This window comes from Mauremys reevesii, linkage group 1 (genome assembly GCF_016161935.1).
Source record: "Mauremys reevesii isolate NIE-2019 linkage group 1, ASM1616193v1, whole genome shotgun sequence".
In the NCBI taxonomy this organism is placed as follows: domain Eukaryota; kingdom Metazoa; phylum Chordata; order Testudines; family Geoemydidae; genus Mauremys; species Mauremys reevesii.
Window position 1 is genome coordinate 135,353,469 of NC_052623.1, and position 20,298 is coordinate 135,373,766.

At 43.7% G+C, this 20,298-nt stretch overlaps 1 protein-coding gene and 1 long non-coding RNA gene across 5 annotated transcripts in view; one reads left to right on the top strand and one right to left on the bottom strand.

Annotated features, from left to right (window-relative positions):
• Positions 1-20,298, top strand: part of WWC3 (WWC family member 3) — a 176,344-nt gene that overhangs the window by 27,573 nt on the left and 128,473 nt on the right. The window lies entirely within an intron of this gene.
• LOC120382155 lies at positions 1,877-11,812 on the bottom strand. The gene is made up of 3 exons (XR_005588219.1): positions 11,556-11,812; positions 4,486-4,692; positions 1,877-1,922 (listed from the first exon to the last, which is right to left on the bottom strand). It is a non-coding gene; the product is annotated as an uncharacterized LOC120382155 (long non-coding RNA).

Below are 20,298 nucleotides of genomic sequence, written 5' to 3' on the forward strand. Positions count from 1 at the left end.
ACTTCTTTCTCCATAGAGGGCTGGTGACCTCCTCCCCATACTGTTCTGCCTAGTGCAGTAATCTGGGAGTTGACCTTGTTCATGAAGACAGAGGCAAAAAAAGCATTGAATACATTAGCTTTTTCCTCATCCTCTGTCACCATTCAGTAAGGGGCCCACGCTTTCCTTGCAACAAAAAGGTGGTCTAACATACCTGAAGAAACCCTTCTTGTTACTCTTAACATCCCTTGCTAGCTGCAACTCCAAGTGTGATTTGGCCTTCCTGATTTCATTCCTGCATGCCTGAGCAATATTTTTATACTCCTCCCTGGTCATTTGTCCAAGCTTCCACTTCTTGTAAGCTTCTTTTTTGTGTTTAAGATCAGCAAGGATTTCACTGTTAAGCCAAGCTGGTCACCTGCCATATTTACTATTCTTTCTACATATCAGGATGGTTTGTTCCTGCAACCTCAATAAGGATTCTTTAAAATACAGCCAGCTCCCCGGACTCTTTCCCCCCCCTCATGTTATTCTCTCAGGGGATCCTGCCCATCAGTTCCCTGAGGAAGTCAACATCTGCTTTTCTGAAGTTCAGGGTCCGTATTTTGCTGTTCTCCTTTCTTCGTTTTGTCAGGATCCTGAACTCGACCATCTCATGGTCACTGCCTCCCAGGTTCCCATCGACTTTTGCTTCCACCACTAATTCTTCCCTGTTTGTGAACAGCAGGTCAAGAAGAGCTCTGCCCCTAGTTGGTTCCTCCAGCACTTGCACCAAGAAATTGTTCCCTTCACTTTCCAAAAACTTCCTGGATTGTCTGTACTGCTCTACCAGCAGATTTTGGGGTGATTGAAGTCCCCCATGAGAACCAGGTTTGTGATCTAGTAACTTCTGTTACTCACACGTCTAAACTTAATCCAGAGAGTCTCCGTTTTTTCCTGCAGTTTCATACTGGCGCTCTGAGCAATCATGGTGCTCTCTTACATATAATGCAACTCCCCCACCTTTTCTGCCCTGGCTGTCCTTCCTGAACAGTTTATATCCATCCATGACAGTACTCCAGTCATGAGTTATCCCACAAAGTCTCTGTTATTCCAATCATATCATAATTCCTTGACTGCCAAGACTTCCAGTTCTCCCTGCTTGTTTCTCAGGCTTCTTGCATTTGTGTATAAGCACTTAAGATAACTCGCTGATCGTCCTGCTTTCTCAGTCTGAGACAGGAGTCCTCCCCTCTTGAGTGCTCCTGCTCGTGCTTCCTCCTGGTATCCCACTTCCCCACTTACCTCAGGGCTTTGGTCTCCTTTCCCCGGTGAACCTAGTTTAAAGTCCTCCTCACTAGGTTAGCCAGCCTGCTTGCAGAGATGCTCTTCCCTCTCTTTGTTAGGTGGAGCCCATCTCTTTCTAGCAATCCTTCTTTTTGGAACACCATCCGATGGTCAAAGAATCCAAAGCCTTCTCTCCGACACCACCTGCATAGCCAATCGTTGACTTCCACGATTTCATGGTCTTTTCCTTCCACAAGGAGGATGGACGAGAACACCACTTGTGGCTCAAACTCCTTTATCCTTCTTCCCAGAGCCATGTAGTCTGCAGTGATCCGCTCAGGGTCATTCTTGGCATTATCATTGGTGCCCACGTGGAGAAGCAGGAAGGGGTAGCGATCCGAGGGCTTGATGAGTCTCAGCAGTCTCTCTGTCACGTTGTGAATCCTAGCTCCTGGCCAGCAGCACACTTCTCGGTTTTCCCAGTCAGGATGGCAGATAGATGACTCAGTCCCCCTTAGGAGCGAGTCCCCGACCACCACCACTCGCCACCCCCTCTTGGGAGTGGTGGTTGGGAACCCCCATCCCTAGGACAGTGCATCTCATGCCTTCAATCGGTGGAGTTTCCTTCTGCTCCCTTCCCTGAGATGTATCATCTAGTCCACTCTCCGCATTAGTACCTGTGGAGAGAACATGAGACCATTACCCTTGGATCTTTCTGGCATGCCCTTTACACCCTTTCCCCTCCTGCTTATTCCACCACAATGGAGGAAGATTACTCCCCCCACCCCGCCTTCATTTCTCCTTTGAATTCAGACTCCTTTTGCTGGACTGCTGCAGCATTGCACATCCAGTTTACTCTGCGTTCATCTGAGAGAACAACGCTCTGCTCTAAGCTTTTAAGCCTGCAGATTTCTTCTCATGAACTGTTGGGAGCTTGACTTAACTGGATTTTAAGTAATCAGGAACTGTTGACCTACGACTGCCTCTTGTCTCAAATTTTGCTGGACAATCCTTGAGACTGGCTCACCTATCTTGCTTAGCTCTAAGATGGTCAAAATTGCAGTGAGAGACAGAGAGGGCTGGTCTACACTATGGGGTGTGTGTGTGTGAGAGAGATATCTATCTAAGTTACGCAACTTCAGCTACATGAATAATGTAGCTGAAGTTGACGTACTTAGATCTACTTATCACGGTGTCTTCGCTGCGATGTGTCGATGGGAGACATTCTCCCATCAATTCCCCTTGCGCTCCTCGTTGAGGTGGAGTACCGGAGTTGATGCGATAGTGATCGGTGGTCGATTTATCACATCTATAGTAGACACGATAAATCAACCCCCACTGGATCGATCACTGCCTGTCGATCTGGCCCATGGTGTAGACAAGCCCAGACCCACAGAAAATATTTTGTAGCCTAGTAGAAGGTGCACTGAACTGATAGCAAGGAGAAATGAGTTCAACTCTTGAGTCTTCTATTGACTGTTAAGGGTTGTGAAGTGCACAGAATAGTTATTGAGCAAGGCTTTGTGTCCCTCCCTCTGAGTCAGGCAATCATATTATCTACATTGTACAACTGAAAAAATAATCGGGTCACTTCTAGCAGAGCTGGATATTGAACTGAGCTCTCTAATATGGCAGACCCCAGTCTCCTGTACTTAGCCACTCTGCCTTTCAGAATAAATCTGTCCAATCTATGTGTTTGGCTGTTTTGTTTGTAAGTAGCAGCCTCCTTGGAAACTGAAGTTTTTCCTTCCTCCCCCTGCTTTCCCTATTAAGCCTACACGCTAACTGGGGGTTATAATACTACTGACATATGCTAGATTGTTGACTGCCATTTTTTTTAAGCAGGCATAAGAAAGTTAAGGAAACAAAAACAACAACCCTTAAATATGGGCCTGACATCTTTTACTATAATTTTCTTATGCCATATTAAAATGTAGATCTTGTCCCGACCAAGGGGTGAAGTGGGAGATGTAGTCTTTAATTACATGATCACATACACTTTTTCCACAGAACCCATGCCACAGCAGGATCTGGATCTTTAGACCTAGAGCACAGACCTCTACCACTTGAGTTAGTGGAATAAATGATGGCAGTAGCAAGCTGTTATTCTCTGTGGCTGTGGCTACACTTAGCACTTCAAAGCGCTGCCGCGGTAGCGCTTTGAAGCGCTAAGTGTAGTCAAAGCGCCAGCGCTGGGAGAGAGCTCTCCCAGCGCTGTCCATACTCCACCTCCCTGTGGGGAATAACGGACAGCGCTGGGAGCCGCGCTTTGCAGCGCCGCAATTTGCAGCGCTGGAGACGGTGTGTTTTCACACCCTGCTGCAGCGCTGCAAATTTGTAAGTGTAGCCAAGCCCTTTGTATCAGTCGCTTGAAAGGGGGAAGAGAGACAAGTTTTCAGTGGGTTTCAGAATTATTTGCTGAGAGCTGAGGAATGTGGAGACTGAGGACTCGGGTTCAATTCCAGGTTTTGTAGGGCAGTGTTCTCTAGTGCCTATGCCTCTGTCCTGTCCCCCTTCCCCAAGGCTTTCTCTCCCCCTCTGTCCTATCCTCACCCTGTGCCCTCCCTTTGCTCTTATCCATCTCTTGCTCCTGCCACTCCTCCCTTTTTGTGCCGATATACCATTCCCCCCCCACACACACCTTGGCTCTAACTTACTCCAGGACTGCGTGGTTGAGAGTGAGAGAGCTGCAACTGGCTTTCCACAACCCCCCATTCTGCTCCGAGTGCTGCTTCGACATCACAGGGAATCAAAGTCTGTGTATCAGTAGTGGAAATGACCTTCACATATGCTTTCCCCGACCACAAAGGAATGCTTACATGTACAAAAATAAGCCAGTGTTGAACACCTAACAGATTTTTGGGGGGTGAAGGTGAAGAGGTGATTTTGTAATTAAAATTGCCCCTATGCCAGACCTTCTAAGAGAGCTGCAGAACTTGGAGAGAAATGCTAATAAGATGCCATTTATTAATAATAATACAAAGCATATAAAATCAGTTTATTTAGTTATACATGGAAGTATGGCTGTAACACGCCTCTTTTTCAAACACAAACATGGGAAGTTGACAAACCAGATAAACTTTCTCAGAGCATTGGAATTAAAGGGAAATAATCTTAGGAAACGGAAATATCTATTTTTAACTTTCTTAATCGTATTTGTTTTTTGAGGGAAGGAGGAGGAGGAGGACCCTTATCTAGTGTTGAAGGATTTGATGAACAGAGCTTCAATTAGTATGTTACCTGTGTAAATTCCCACTTCATTGATAGAAGTGACAGGATTTGTCTCTTGTCCTGTGGTGAACTGATTTTTTCACCAGCAGCAGTTGCCTTCTGTTCCCTAGCTGCTGGGTTCTGGTGTTCATTACTTGTAGATGTGCAGTATCATGTAATTTTGCAGTCAAGATCACAGTGTGTCTTCAGTTTATACGGTAGTCCTGTTGTAAATTCCTGGAGCAACAAGAGATACTATATTTAAAATTTGCACTGTTTTTTGGAAACTTGTTAAATGGTTTTTTGCAAACTCACTTTATTATTTTTAGGTGTCTAATCCAGGGGTAGGCCATCTACGGCACGCGTGCCGAAGGTGGCACATGAGCTGATTTTCAGTGGTACTCACGCTGCCTGGCTCCAGGCCACCGGTTCGGGGGGCTCTGCATTTTAATTTAATTTTAAATGAAGCTTCTTAAACATTTTAAAAACCTTATTTACTTGACATACAACAATAGTTTAGTTATATGCTATAGACTTATAGAAAGAGACCTTCTAAAAATGTTCAAATGTATTACTGGCACGCAAAACTTTAAATTGGAGTGAATAAATGAAGACTCAGCACACCACTTCTGAAAGGTTGCCGACCCCTGCTCTAATCCTTTCACAATTATTTTATTTTAAGAGCACTCTGCTATTTTATCAAATAGAGTTGGCTGCGGTGCAAAGCAAATGTTAAATAGCTCTGTTGTTTTAGCTGATTGTTTTTCTTTTGCTTTTTGAGTTCACTGAAATTTTATACTCTTAATACATTTTATAACTTCTGTTAGTACCGTTTTACTCATGTTAAAGGGCTTCATCACTGTATAACTATTTGTATTTATGCATTTTTTCTAATAGATCTATTTCTTTAATATACCATAGTTATGCAGGTTCCATTTCAGCGTTTCTGTTACCTAAAGCAAGTTCCTATTTTCCCACTGGTCTTTGTTCATTAAAAATGCCTTGTTTGGTCAGCATTCCTGAATGGAACATTTTCACAGAACATATTTAATTCTATGACTATACTCTGCATAAGAGTGAAGTTATGAGCACTATTTTATTACTTTCTCTAAAGGACTAAATTGCAATAGCTTTCTTTAAATTTAAATAGAAAGTAATGGCAGCATTTAAGATTATAAGGTTTGGTACCATTATTGTTACCTCTGAAAAATATATGATGACTATTAAGCTTGATAACTAAACCTAAAGTAGTAATCACTGTATATGCAGCATGGTTACATGCATGTTTGGCATTTAGGAGCACGTAGGAGCTTTATAGGCATATATGTATAGGGACTACACACATTTATTGGGAGGTATTGAAGAACTGAAAAACAAGCACTAAGTTTTCTGAGAACTAGATGGAAGAGTGGAATAGAATGCTGGCTGATATGATGGGGAAAGCTGTTTAGCGTTTGTGTAGGTCCTTGTTGTATCTTTTAAGATTTGCAGGGGTAGCCCACATCTGGGAGACCTGTTTTATTAAGCTTTATAATAATATTTGTATGTATTTTGTAGTGTACCTAGAGATTAAATAACTAAAATAAAACATAATTTGCAAGTAATATCAACTACTTTGAAGTAAAAATTGACATACCTTAAAGGGATAAACACAAATTGGGCAGTTACATGCCCCTTTGAGGTCAGAGGAAAGACTGTGGTGATATGGAAAAGAAAATGTGCCCATGCTGCAGAAAATATGTTGAAGTTTTTCTTCTTCTGTTCTAAAATATCTAGATGACTATTGAGTTCTAAAACAAATTATGTATCACTTTTTAACATTACTTTTACTTATTGTAATTTCTATGAGAGACTATTACATTTATGAACTTACTATGAGAGGAACCTGTTCTGCATATTGAGGGTATAATGGGTTTGTACCCTTGTTTTTGAAGTACAGCAGTAAGTGATATTTCAAGTAATCTGTATAAATATATTAGCTAGAAAGCTTGGCTCACATAATGGCTTTCAAAAGAGAATAAGAATGAAATCTCTGAGGCTTTATGATAAGGGTAGTCGATTATTCTTTGTCAAGGTCCAAATTTCTTGGTCAAGGTATAGTTAAGGTCCAGACTTCAGAGAAAATAATAACAATAATAATGAGGATAATAAGTAAATAAAAAGTGTTCAGGTTCCGTTCAAAAGCATCTGGTGGTCCAGATTTGGCCCACGGTCTGCCTATTGACTACCCTTGGTCTGAGATCAGAGGCTCTAAGAGATGAGTTAGACAATCCTAGCTTGAGATTTTAATATTACTTTTAAGCAGAGAATTGTCTGGGTGCGGTGTATTTGTTTTCAATTTTTTATTTTACATTTTTCACGCTAAATTTGTTTTTAATGAGGATGAGTGTGAAGCCCTGGCATGCATGTATTTTTGGCACCACTTACAAATCACTCTGTGATGAAATTTGAAAAGAATGTCCTCCTGAGCATACATTTTTCAACCATTGTTGTTTTCTGCTTAGTTTAAATTAATTTACTTTTTCCTCCCATTGTTAGCTCCTTGATTTCATTTTATAACCCTTTATAACTTGGTTCTGTAACTTTTTTAAAATAAGTTTTCTCTTCCATAAGACTCAGACTGGATAAGGTTCAAGGTCAAGTAGTTCTTTACCGGGAAGTCTTAGGGTGAACACTTATGACTGGAAGTAGCACTTACTGTTGGGAATAGTCTTATTGTGAATGTGAATACTCCCAGTCATAAGTTTTCTGCAAGAACAGGGCTTTATCAAGAAAATATTGAGGGCAAGTTACTGTGCAGCAGCTGGGATGTTAATCTACAGCACACCAGCTTGCTGCAGCAACTTCTGGAATGGATACTGCTATAGCACATTGAAATTCCCGGCCTGTGCTTTGGCTTATTAGTACCTGAAAGCATACTGTGCCAAACTACACTCTGGGACTTCCAGGGTGCTGTAGCAGTATCCACACCAGAAGTTTCTGTGGCAAACTGGTATGTTGTAGATTCACACTGTGGTTTGCTGCACAGTGACTAGCTGTGTAGAAGGGCCCTAAGCCCCTAATTTTTTTTTCTTAGGCCTGGTCTACACTAAAAAGTTAGATCACTGCACTGCTTAGTGATGTGAAAAATCCACACCCCTGAGTGACATAGTTAAGTTGACCTAACCCCCAGTGTAGACAGCACTAGGTCAACAGAAGAATTCTTCCGTCCACTTTGGGGAGGTGGATTACCTATGCTGATGGGAGAACCCCCGTGTATTTAAAAATGACTGAGGTCTGTTTCTAATCTTCTTTGACTTCATCTCCAGGGAGACTTTAAAAGCTAGCCACAACTAGCTATTACATTTTTAAACATGACTTGTCCCATATTATTACACTAGATGCTAAATCCTGTTTAACATCCTGTTACTGTGTGTTAGTTTTTCTAACATGATGTATTCTTCCAGCATAGAAAAGGCATTTCTTAGATTGATACCAGTTGTAGACCACAGCAGGTTATAGCTGTATATCTCTAGTGCAAGCCTCTAGTCAAAAGCACTGTACATCTTCACCTTCTCCTGCGCAGTCAGTCAATCAGTCCAGTCTCTTTTCAAGGGTTATTTCAATTTTATCAGTTGACAAATGGCCAAAGTGATTTTGACCCTTGTTATAAAATCCTTTCACAAAAGTATTTCACAGCATCATTTATGAAAGAATGCTGATCAAAAACCTCATTATCCTTGTCCTTTTCCATTTTTCTGGTATATGGAGCTAAAGCACAACTTCTTGATCTGGCTGCCTGTAGGAAGAATGCTGATGAACTTAGAGGAGAAGAAAAAAAATCTAGTTGTTCTTTGAGTAGTGATCCTAAGGATATTCCACTTCAGGTGTGCATGCGCCTCTCAAGCTCTTCATTGTAGATGTTTCTGCTGGCAGTGCCTGTTCGGCCTTATGCCTTCTTATGCTGGACGCCGAGGGTATGGGGTGAACTGTCCTCAGTTCCTTCTCCATTATCTCAGCCTGAGAGAGAGAGAACCCTAGCATGTCTGCCTTGAACATGCCTCAGCTATTTCGTGTTTTTCTGATAGTTAAGTTTTGTTAGTGTAGTTCAGGGGTTGGCAACCTCTGGCATGCGGCTCGCCAGGGTAAGCACTCTGGTGGGCTGGGCCAGTTTGCGTCTGCAGGTTCGGTCGATCGCGGCTCCCACTGGCCGCGGTTCGCTGTCCCAGGCCAATGGGAGCTGCAGGAAGTGGCGCGGGCCAAGGGATATGCTGGCCGCGGCTTCCTGCAGCCCCCATTGGCCTGGAGCAGCGAACCAGTGGGAGCCACGATCGGCCGAACCTGCAGATGTGGCAGGAAAACAAACTGGCCCGGCCTGCCAGGGTGCTTACACTGGCGAGCCGCGTGCCAGAGGTTCCAACCCCTGGTATAGTTAGTTGTCAGTAATAGTTATTGTTACTTAGTAAGTGTTAGTACTGAGAGGCTAAGGTTTTGTTTTTTCTTCTCTCTTTTTCCTTGGGGAGCCATTTCTTCCTGGCGTGGCATGCCTGGCTCATCAGGTTTCAAACACTGCCTCTCCTGACAGGCTATACCTGTGAGTGATGGCCACTCTAAGTGGCTCCGTTGTTTGGGAGAGTCTTGTGTCTCCCAGAATTGCAGTTTCTGCCTATCCCTTAAATCAGGGGTGAGGAAGAACAGGGGGATTCAGCTCAGACTGTTAATGATGGAGTGCTCACTTTGACCAGTATCTGAGTCAGATCAGGAGACCCCCACACATACATCTTCTCTCCAGACAGATCCAGCGGCTCTTCCACATAGTGCAGCCTTCCCTAAAAAGGAGGCCGGGTGGTGGTGGTGTCATTGGAGAGTTCCCAAAAAGAGGTGTATGGACTGTCGACTGAAGGGACCTGCTGCAAAAAAGCCCAAGCCCAAATCCCATGCAAGATCTATGATCTCAGAAGCTTCAAGTGGGGGGAGGGATAGCTCAGTGGTTTGAGCATTGGCCTGCTAAACCCAGGGTTTTGAGTTCAATCCTTAAGGGGGCCATTTAGGGAACTGGTGTGAAATCTGTCTGGGGATTGGTCCTGCTTTGGACTAGATGACCTCCTGAGGTCCCTTCCAACCCGGATATTCTATGATTCAGTGGCCAAGTCTCTGGCCCCATGTACTAACTTCTCAAGGTACTCTTGAGTCGAAGGACTCCTTCTCTGGTACTGGCGGAGTGGGAAAGTCCCCAAGATTGCAGGAGACACATGACTCTCTGACAGGGCTTCAGTACCCTCTACCAGGAACAAAGAGGGTGAGCATAACCACCATTGTTAGTACCATCAACTTTGGCTACTGTGTCAGTGCCAGTTCTCTACTCTGTACTGCAAGAGTTTAGATATATGAGGGGTCTGTCCATAACAGATGAGCTAGAATCCCCACTCCTCATGAGTACTGAACATCTTTTGGTACTAAGATCTCAATTCTCAGACTGCTATTGTCCCCCACTACCACAGGCCTCTCTGTTTTTTTCTATGGGAGTTCCTCCATTGGACACTGTTGAGGAGAATCCAGTTGGTCACTTCTGTTTCAGTCCAGGGTTTCCCTACATATCCTGTCAGAAACCCATTCTTTGACAGTCATAGGGAAGATCACAGCAGTCACCTAGAGTGGTAGAACCAATTGTGTATGCCATCCCTACGCCTGTATAGGAGTCCCCAATGGCCACACTGGGATCCCTGGGCTGTTTACTGACAGCAATTCTCCAAATCACTGGTACTGTGTTAGAGAGAGATTAGAGTTGTTCAGTCCTTTCCTCCCCACCTAGCTCCCCCCACAGGAGATATCTGAGGAATAGGATGCTAGGGCGGATAAAGAGGCTATCCCTTAAATACCCATCTCATCCTTGTGTCCAGACAAGGCAGTTAGGTCTCCACCACTTTTCATGGTATGTTCTCAAATAGAACAGCTCATAAAGAATGCTGATACTTTCACAATAGAAAATAAGGTGTTAATGAATTATCCTTTGAGAAACCAATCCCGGGGAAGGCAAATCCGCAGAGCTGCTGGAACAACACTGTAAATGGACCACTTCCCAGTTTCATGAACTGCCATGAATAACAGAGCTATATATAATTGCCTGTTTGTTTAGTTTGTGACTTTTGCTTACTTGCATGTGAATATGCAAGTGTGTGTAAGTATAATATAGTTTAGCCTACTATTTTGAATAATGTATTAATATTGAATCTTTACAGTAACAAAAGTTTTTAATCTATTTGTATCTTAAATAGATTTTTGCCTTTCTCTAAAGAATTGCTATAAATATGATTTGACTTAAAGCACAGCCAACATTTACAAGATTTTGCACACGTTAGTTTTTTAGTGATGCACCTGACCTGACAAGTTCAGATTCCAACCCCCTATTCAAAATTTCATAGTGTATCAGTCTGGCCTTTTGATTGGGGCCTGCTACATAATTTTTCATTATTGGACTCATAGCTAGTATTTAGCATTTGGCCAACTAGCAGTTTTTTGCATTTACAATGAAATTGCACAAAAAAGTATTTATAAGAATAATACTGTAACCAACCCCGCTGTGAGTGTTGTGGTATACCTCTCCTCTTGATATTTGGTAGCCTTTTCTGGGTACCATGAGCTTGACTGTAAACATAGGCACTCACTGTTTTAGACTTTATCTACACTACGCAGCTTTTAACGACACAGCTGTTCCGCTAAAGCCGTTTCACTAAAGTCACATATTATAGCTACTGTTTGTCGGCAGGAGAGAGCTCTCCCATCAACAAAAAAACTTACACCCTCAACAAGCAGCGGTAGCTTTGTCCTGCCAACAAAGCGCTGTATGCACCAGTGCTTTTCCTCAACAAAACTTTTGTCTTCAGGATGTGTGTTTTCTTAACACCTCTGAATGACAAAAGTTTTGTCGTTCACTTGCCAGTGTAGACACAGCCTTTGGCTCTTCAGACAGTAGTGCTTGGGAGGCTCCCAGAAACATTCACAAATTCTGAGTAACACAAGAATGTTTTACTAGGGCTGGCAAAATAGAGGTGCAAACACCATAGATACAATTGCTTTTGTTATAACAGAAAAGATCAAACCAAGAGTTCCTAACCTATTACCTAATGACAGTCCTGGACAGAGGTGTAGAAGTAAGAATCTCAACTCCTCCACACCATTGTTCTGCCTGCAGCATGCTGTCCTGTATTCTTTCTTGCTGGCCTTCTGTCAGCAATATGATGAGTCTGCCTGGCTCTCAGCTTCCTAGTCCCAGATCAAGCCTTCCCTCTGCAGTCAGCTCCCAGGCTCCACTGGGATGCACAGTCGCACAGCTCACACAATGCACAGTCATCATGTGGAGCTCCTTGCCAGAGGATGTTGTGAAGGTCAAGTCTATAACAGGATTCAAAAAAGAACTAGATAAGTTCATGGAGGATAGGCCCATCAATGGCTATTAGCCAGGATGGACAAGGATGGTGTCCCTAGTCTGTTTGCCAGAAGCTGGGAATGAGTGACAGGGGATGGATCACTTGATGATTACCTGTTCTGTTCATTCCCTCTGGGGCACCTGGCGTTGGCCACTGTTGGAGGACAGGATACTGGGCTAGATGGATCTTTGCTCTGACCCAGTATGGCCGTTCTTATGTACACTGCCTCTCTGATTTTGGCTTTCTGCCTACCCTGTTTTGTGGGGAATCTCAGAATGTGACTTTCTTTTCCTGAATTGGAGGGATTATGGAGCCTTCTGCTGATTGGATGTTGAACTGGGGAAAGATAACAGTGTCCTGTAACAAGCCAGAAGACTTATTACAATTCTATACTTTGTTGTATCCATAAACACTTTTAAATACACACAACCACACAGAAAGACAGGGAAATAAAGACGCATGAGATAAAAATTTAAGAAAGTTATGTAGAAGCAGTAAATATAGAAACAACAGCAAACTTTTTGCTTTGTAGTTGATCTTTAACCTGGGTATGGATTTTAGAGCAAGTGTTTCAGTCCTTTTGGTCAAGTAGCATAGTACTTGGCAGACACCCTGATTCTGCTTGTGGATCAGAGCTGCCATTTAAACAGTGGTGGCTGCTTGGAAGATTAGTTCTAGTTTTCATGATGTATTTCAGGAGTTCCTTTGCTGCCAGATATATTGTTTACATGGGAGAGTTATGAGTAGAGAGTAGTTTTTAAGGCGTAATGGAATAAAAACACATTTTTCTAAGCCTTGCCTTCTTTTCTGAATTTGATTGTGAAGAAAATAGGAAAATACAATATATAACTATTTTTGCTCATAGGCTTACTTGGTGATAGTAAAGAAAAAGTCAGAGGGTGGAGTATTCTAATTTTTTTTGTTAGTTAAATCATAATTTTAGGTATATAGAGTCTCAAGATTGAGACTATGAACTACTGTTATTTCTTATTTTGCTAAAGTACATGATTATTTTGTTATGGGTTTTACAATTCAGTCCAGCCCAAATTCAACATACAGCTGCTGTCCTGAAGAGATTCTACCCTCTTGGTGTATGCAGGCATAGGGGCTATCCTATTCAGATTGGTTATTTGTGGCACAGAAGGAGCTGCATAATAGAGATTTCAGTATTTCATGCTTACCTATACTCATCTCTTTCCTAGGTATTTGGCTTATGTGAGATATCAGAGGATACACTGAGCATGTTTAATGCATCTCTCAAATTCCAGTGTATGGGTGACGTTCTTTCCTGTTTCGCTGATCATCACTGACACTTAAGAAAATGTAAAGGGGTTGTATGGCCTGTTGTCTCCGTGATCTCTGAATTGATGCAGTATGCCATATAAGGCTCAAGATCCTATAACACAAGCCATATAACAAAAGGCTCAAGATCCTATAAAACTGTGTGAATCAAAATAATTCTAGTGAAGTTTCAGAAGTCAGAGCAGAATATTCCTGACCTATTAATTTAATATAATGACCATTTCCAGTGACATTCAAGAAAAATGGGAATGGTTTTTCTTCATTTGTATACAATTATAAGTGATGTTTATCACTTTTTATGTATTTTGTAACAGTTGTCAAATTAAATAATATGAAATGATTTGCTGATCTAGGCAGTAAATTTCCAGTCCTGCAGTCTGTTTTTTGCCTTAATCCTGTAATTTGCCCTAGGCAGGTACAAGGGTTTACAAATACAGAACAACTTGCAGTTCATGCTGTTAGAGAGACAAATAAGACACTTTGGCTAAAAAATATTATAGACCTGGTAGTCAGTGGAAAGCAGTTCTCTTCCATTGTTTTTTAAGCACAATGAGCCTTTCATCACTGTGCTGCTTCTGTTTTATGCCACTGTAATACCATTGGAATAATGCTACAATGTAACCTGCTCATGTTAATTTTTTGTAAGTTTGGGTGTACCTTCCGCAAAATGCAGGAAGCACTAGAGGATCATAAAAATAACTGACCTGTTGAATTGTTACTCTTTTTTTCTCACTCTGAAGTAATGTTTTATTTCTGAGGGGAAAAAAATCCACTGTGAGAGGCTGCTTTGAATGCAAGTTGTAATTTAAAATATGTGATAATTTAAAAAATGATAAAAATCACGATATCATTAATTACTATAAGATTATATATAATATAAATAAAAGAACTAAGGCAACTGGCATTGAATGTTGCATAGTTGCTGAGCACAGTGCAGGTTCTTGTAGTATAAGTCTTTCTGTATTTTCCTCCCAGTGACCTCAAGCTAGGATATATTGCATTCTGCAAGTTTCTGTGCTAACACTGTGCTTCTGAGCACTGAGCTTCATTTGTGCCAATTTCTGTGTGGTCATTTATGTTGTAGATTTATGTCCGTGAGGGCCTGAGTTGATGTGTACCAAATTATTTTATTTCAGAAATTAAGGTTATATTTGAGCTGCTGTTCTCCAAGGGTGAAATCCAATTAGCCAGTCAGGCACTTATATACAAATGTTCACTTTTATGTGAGGGAAGAAGACTTTTTTTTTTAAATGTTTATTTATAGCCTATATTACTCTGAGTTATGCATATTTCTAAGTAGTGAAGGTGGGCTTTAAAAAAAAGTTGGAATATTAAAATGCTAACCATCTTCTATGATTTGAACATTATTTCTAGGGAAATTCTGCACCAACAAATTAAAAATTCTGTGCGGAATATTTTAAATTTCTGCAAAATTCTGCATATTTTATTTGTCAGAATAATACAATATAATCATGCCAGTTTCAATTATTTTGCTAATTTATTTCAAAATACCTGTCAGCAAGTATGTCTGTAAAAATACAGACAAAAAAGATTCAGTACATGTTTTTTTGACAAATAGATTCCTTACTAGGTATATTAACACAGAACTGTGAGTAATAATTCATTTAAACTGCAATACAGAAACTTATTTCCTGTATCCCTTAGAAGCAGTGCAAAGGCTTGGGGGGGGGACTCAGGGTAATGGAGGAGTTGAGGGATAAGGAAGTATTGTTGGGAAGGTGCCTGGGAGAGAATCTTGAAGGGTTGCTGGGTGTAGCAGGAAAGTATAGAACAGGTTTTATTGTGGGGGTGGGAGGGGGAAGGATTGTTAGGGAATTGGGGAGCCTCCTGCAAGCAGACCCTGGCTGCATCCTAGCATCTCCCATTCAGTCAAGCACATTTGCCCCCATAGGCTCTGCCCCAGGCCATGTCCCCACTCCACCCCTTCCCTGAGTGACACACCCTGCCCTGTCCTGCCCCCGCTCTACCCTGCCCCACCTCTTCCTGACCTCTTCTGCCTTCCCCCGCCCCCAAGCCTGCCGCATCTTTGCTCCTTCCCCCGTGCTGCCAGCCTCCTGCATGCCGCGAAACAGCTGTTTGCAATGGACGGGAGATGCGTGGAGGGAGGGAGAGGCGCTGATTGGCGGGGCCTGCTGGTTGGCAGGAGGTGTTGAGGGGAGGGGGAGGGGGAGGTGCTGATACGGGGGCTGCCGGTGGATGCTCAGCATTTTTCCCCTGTGGATGCTCCAACCCCAGAGCCACCCAAGGAGTCGGCGCCGAAGTCTGCTGCTGTCTCCATGTGCCCCGCACCTCCGTTTCTCCTTGCATCCCTGCACCCTCATTCAACCAGGCGTAGCTGCCTCTGTCTTCATATATCCCTGAACCCCCACTCCGCATTCAGCCAGTCATAGGTGCCCCTATCCCCATGTGTCCCTGCATCCCCCTTCTCCCTGTCCTCACGTGGGCCTGCACCCCCACTCCCATTCAGCCCCTGGCTCAGTGGTGTCACCCCACTAGTTCCTGTGCCCCCACCTCAGTCTGTCCACAGCCACTAGCTCTTCTGAACCCCAGTCTCTGTGACACCCCTCAGTAGCCCTGTGTGCCCTGTCCGTCTGTCCCCACATATCCAGTGCCTCCTCACCTAGTCCCGTGGGCAGGATGCTGTGAGGAAGGCAGCCTCTGCCCCCTTCCTTTCTGTGACTGGCTGCTCCATCCCATAAGCCACCTGCCCATATCAGCCCCTTGTGGGCAAAAGGTGTAATTGCAGCTTCTCTCTGCCTCCATCATAATCAATTATTATATGGGGGAAAAAAATCTGTGAGGGACATTAATTCTGCACTTGCTCAGTGGCACAGAATTCCCCCAGCAGTATAACAGTTAACGTGTTCTGAATTTTGTTAGTAGAATGGGTTACTTTATGTAAGCTGTACAATGTGATGATATCCAAAAATACTGTAATATAGGGTTTATTGCTTATGATGTAATTTGTTACAGATTTTTACATACAGAAATGAGTGTCATCTTGTTTGTTGCCACATTGCTAAAAGTGTCCTAGCTTTTTAAAAAAGTCTATATTTTTAAAAAGAAATATTGCTGAAAAAGCACATTCTTCAGGACCAGGGCACTGCATTCATTATTTGTTCAATACTGTACTGTCCTTCTGGGAGGGAGGTGGCATCTCTAAGGAGAGTGTGTTTGATCTCTTTGGATTAGTCTGTTTGGAGAAGCTGTGAGGGTTAGGGCTGCAGGAGGGATATGGCTGAACAGTTCAGTGGTCACAGACTGACTTTCTTCAAAGAAGCCCCTGCAGGCCTTGGAATGTACTCCTAGCCAGCCTGTAGCTACAAAGGTGAAGGAAGTCATTATGGCTTCTTCAAGATTGGAATGTGACTAAAAAAGCTGTAAACAGCTTTTCCTGTGAATGGCTTTGTGAAACAACAAAAAAAAGCCCTCTTCAACATTTCCCTTTCCTAACTGTATATTTTCTGTGAAAAACAGTTGCTAAAATACCAAGCTAATGTGCAAGCATAAACTTATTTATGTGGCTAGAAATTACATATAGTATGAAAGGCAAACAAACAATAGGACAGAAGTCGGACATCTGACAAAAACAGTTTAGATATGTGCTTTCCTCCTCATTTCACCCTCTCCACTTCTCATCCCTTTTCTCCCTAGCATCTCCCAGTATGGTGTTTAAAACAGTACCTTCACTTTGCGACTGGACCAGTATTAGCCCTATCAGAATGAATAAGGATAAGATCATGAATAGCGTTTTCTTGTGTCAAATTGCACACTCTCATTCAATATCCTGTCGCCTTGTCTCTACTAGAAATAAATTTTAACAAGCTTTTTGCCTAGTCCACGTTTACTGGTCAAAACCATCTTAAATCCCTCTTAGACTGAGGCCAGGTCTATACTACATACCTAATATAGGTCTAACTACGTCACTCAGGGGTGTGAAAAATCGACACCCCTGATTGACATAGTTATACTGACTTAATCCTCTGTGTAGACAGCACTATGTTGACAAGACATAGCTACTGGTTGTAAAGTAGCCACAGCAGGTATAAAAATCTCACCCAACATGTTCCAGCCTCTTGTTCTCCCAGTGGTCTAGCCCAGGGGTGGCCAACCTGTGGCTTCGGAGCCACATGCGGCTCTTCAGAAGTTAATATCCGGCTCCTTGTATAGGCACCAACTCAGGAGCTGGAGCTACAGGCGCCAACTTTCCAATGTGCCAGGGGGTGCTCACTGCTCAACCCCTGGTTCAGCCCTCACTCCACCCCTTCCCCTGAGCCTGCTATGCCCTCGATTTTCCCCTCCCCCTCCGAGCCTCCTGCACACCACGAAACAGCTGATCAGGAGGTGCAGGGAGGAATGGGGAGGTGCTGATCGGCTGGGCTGCTGGTGGGCAGGAGGCACTGGGAGGGGGGGAGCATATGGGGAGAATGGTGATGTATTACTGTGGCTCTTTGACAGTGTACATTGGTAAACTCTTGCTCCTTCTCAGGGTCAGGCTGGCCACCCCTGGTCAAACTCAGTTTATGAAAAAGGTGTTGGAAGTAACTAAAATTGGTTTGTACCAGGTGTCTGTACTAACAATCGTTCAACCCTTGAGGGGTCCATTTAGGGATCTGGGGCAAAAATCTTTCTGCGGATTGGTCCTGCTTTGAGCAGGGGGTCGGAATAGATCAGGGGTCTCAAACTCAAATGACCATGAGGGCCACATGAGGACTAGTTCATTGACATGAGGGCTGCATCACTGACACACACCCTCACTGCCTCTGGCCCCGCCCCCACTCCACCCCTTCCATTAGGCCCCGCCTCTTCCCACCCCTTCCACGCTGCCCCAGGGCGTCAGAAAGGGTGCAGGGTGTGGCGGGGGCTCAGGGCAGGGAGTTGAGGTGCAGGAGGTGTGCAGGGTACGGTAGGGGGCTCAGGCAGGGGTGAAGGGTGCGGCACGGGGTCAGGATGTAGGGTGCAGCAGGTGGCTCAGGGCAGGGAGTGCAGGAGGGATGTGGGATGCGGCGGGGGCTCAGAGCAGGGAATTGGGTGCAGGAGGGGTGCGGCAGGGGGCTCAGGGCAGGGAGTTGGGGTGCAGGAGGGATTCAAGGTGTGAGCTCCAGCCCTAGAGCGGCTCCGGGGTGGCAGCGGCACTCACCGGGGCCAGGGCAGGCTCCCTCCCTGCCTGTCCTGGCCCCCGGCCCCACACCGCTCCGTTCCAGGAAGCAGCTGGAACCATGTCCCTGCAGCCCCTGGGGGAGAGGGAGGGGCTCAGGGTTCTGCGTGTCTGCTGCTCTTGCCACTCCTCCAGGTACCTCCCACGAAGCTGCCATTGGCTGCGGTTCCCTGTTCCCGGCCAATGGGAGCTGCGGGGGGCGGTGCCTGGAAGGAGGCAATGCAGGAGCCCTCTGCCTCCTTCCCCCTCCCCCCCCCCCGACCAAAGGGGCGTGCTGCCAGCTGCTTCAGAGAGCGACGCGGGGCTCGCAGTGCCACAGGGGGCAATCCTGCGGGTAGGCAGAGGGGGGGGGGCAGGCCACGGGGAGCTTGGCGGGCCACACACAAGAGTCCCACGTGCGGTCCACAGGCCGCAAGTTTGAGACCCCTGGACTAGATGACCTCCTGATGTCCCTGCCAAACCTGATATTCTATGAATCAAACTGCTTTCAGCCCTCTTTGAAGGAGCAGGGGCAGGAGGGGCATGTAATTGTCACTTGTTATGCACCCACAAAGGCTTTCTTATTATACAAAGGTCCTTTGAGTTTTTTGTGTTGTGGTGTTTTTATCCCAAGAGGAGATTTCCATCTTTTTAAAACAAAAAGCAGGATTCTATTATAAAGGGTGTTAAAGTTTGGGTCAAAAGTTTGCGTTTTCACCTAAAATAGTGTGATGCTTTGTGGGAACTACTCTTACAAAGATGTTGGACTATTTTTGGAAGCATTTACATTATCCAGAGGAGTGCCTTTTATGCATCCACAACGGATAATGTAAACTAAACAAATAAGACGGGGATGGGAAGCAATCCCTTCTGATTCAATCAGAATCTAATCAGGTGGCAACACTGTCCCATGTTCATGTCAAACCACGAATCTTATAATTGGACTGTTCTTATAATTTGGTTTTTAAATTGGCAGAGTAAGTATTTAATAAAGATAGGCATTATAGCAATATTTTTATCTGCTTTATTGCATGTGCATACAAGAATGTATTCTAAAAAATGTTTTTACTCAAAGCAATTTAGATGGGAAAAATCCCCCCAAACAAGATTTTTGTCAATGTTTAAACCCAGGGGATTCAGATTCCAGAAGCTTTCTAATGTGCTTCAAAATTTAAGCTTTTGAAGGGTTACATAGCCAAAAATGGCTGTGATGTCAGAAGATTGCTATTACTTTTGGAAAAGGTAAAGTTAAATCAGAGAGCTGAGGAAACAGCTTAATCTTGATTTGAATCCTGGTATGAATAATGGCAAAGATACTGTTGTGGCAGTTTGTTGTCTACTGTGAAGTATGATCTGTAGTTAAGAGACCAAAACCTTTTTATATAAAAATGTACCATTTTAAAATTTAACTTTTTAGCTTGTACACCACCAATGATAAGAGAGACAGAAGAAGCCAGTGTGGCGTGATCTCACCATGTCACTGGTTTGAAACTTAATCTGCTGGTCTTTAATAAAAGTTTACATGGAACATACCAAGTACTTTTTCATGTGCTCATTGCAGAATGTTGGAGGACTTGAGTCAAGGAGGCCACAATGGAGTCTGTATTTCTTAGTGAGCACTAAACAGCTCTCAGATTGTGAACAGCAGGCATTATTTAGTTGGCTTTTCCTTGCAACGGGAGTGAATTTCCTTCTCATCAACATGAAGGATGAATACCATTGGTTTGATCCAAGTAGAGCAGTCAGGCACTGTACAAGTTCTTTAAAGTAGTGGAAAAAAGGGATAACAAGAACCAGTGGCTGGAAGTTGAAGGCAGAGAAATTCAAATTAGAAACAAGCCACACATTTTTAACAGTGAGGGTGATTAATCATTGCCAAAAAACTACCAAGGGAAGTGGTGGATTCTCCATAGATGCCTTTCTGGAAGATATGTTGTAGCCAAACAAATTATTTGGCTCAATAGAGAGGAAATGGGT